The following is a 1,100-nucleotide window of genomic DNA, read 5'->3' as shown; positions in this document are numbered from 1 at the left end:
ACCCTAAGGTTCCCGGCTGAGAAGCTTCCGGATACCCCAACTACACAACCCCCTGCTCTCCTGGAGAGCGGCCCACGCTTTGGTCCCCAACAGCCACCCGGTGGTGGGGCCCTGGGGACAGAAGGACGGACCAAGGGTTCTTGAACCCCTCCGGACAGCGGGAGTGGGGCTGGTGGGGAAGGGTCTGCGGGGGAGGGGTCGTTTCTCTTTATGATCGAGTGGGTTCGCCAAGCCCCTTGGGCTGGTTTGGGAGGAGGAAAGTCTGGTGTCTGGGGAGGTGGGGGGAGGCTGGCCGGGCCGGGGCACCGGGGTTTCACCGGGAGAGGGAGGGGAGGGCCAGGCTGGGAGCAGGTGAAGCGGAGGCCTGCCCAGGGCCACGGCTTAGGCCTGGGCCCGGGGATGGAGGTCAGGATTCCCCAGCGCCAGGCATGGAGGAGGCCAGTTGGGGCTCAGACGGATGGGCCGGGAGGGGTCCTTGTGTTTGGGCCTGGTGACCCTAGAACACCTAACACCCCCTCCCAGGCTCCCCACCCAAGATGGCCATCCCGGGGTGGAGGCATGGATGGGGCCGGGCAGCTGGGGTGAGGGGACACCCGGTGGCCCCAGATTTAGTGTTTTTGGAGCGGCTCAACGGAAAATGTTTAGCAGATGGGAGGCCCCCTACAAGGCTGCAGGAAGCCCCGAGGCGCTGACCCTCCCTGCCCCCAGCCAGAGCCCCCTGCCCTGTCCAGGCACATGTGGACTGCACCCAGCCTGGCCTTCTCTCCTTCTGGCGGCCCAGCTGCGATGCACCTCCCAGCTGTGCCCCACTTTGGCGGGGGGTGGGGGGATGAAAGTGCAAACCATGGTCCCCCTTTGGGCCGGGAGGCACCAGGGAGGGGGTGTCGCTCCAGGATGTAAGGCACTGGCAGAGGAGGCGTTGGCGGGGGGCACACCGCCTTCCCCAGATCCCACCCCCGTGCCCCAGCACGGCAGGACGCTGGGGGGATGCCCAGCTCTGCCCCTTGGGCCCACTGGGCGGGTTCCCATCGCTCTAGCTCTGAGGGGGGCATAGCAATGAGGGGTCAGCAACTGGAGGGGCCGGGTTACGGGGGAGGAGG

The sequence above is a fragment of the Neophocaena asiaeorientalis genome, unplaced genomic scaffold (assembly GCF_003031525.2).
Source record: "Neophocaena asiaeorientalis asiaeorientalis breed wild unplaced genomic scaffold, Neophocaena_asiaeorientalis_V1.1 scaffold469, whole genome shotgun sequence".
Taxonomy (NCBI): domain Eukaryota; kingdom Metazoa; phylum Chordata; class Mammalia; order Artiodactyla; family Phocoenidae; genus Neophocaena; species Neophocaena asiaeorientalis.
The sequence above is the reverse complement of the archived record's forward strand: the minus strand, read 5'-3'. Positions refer to the sequence as shown.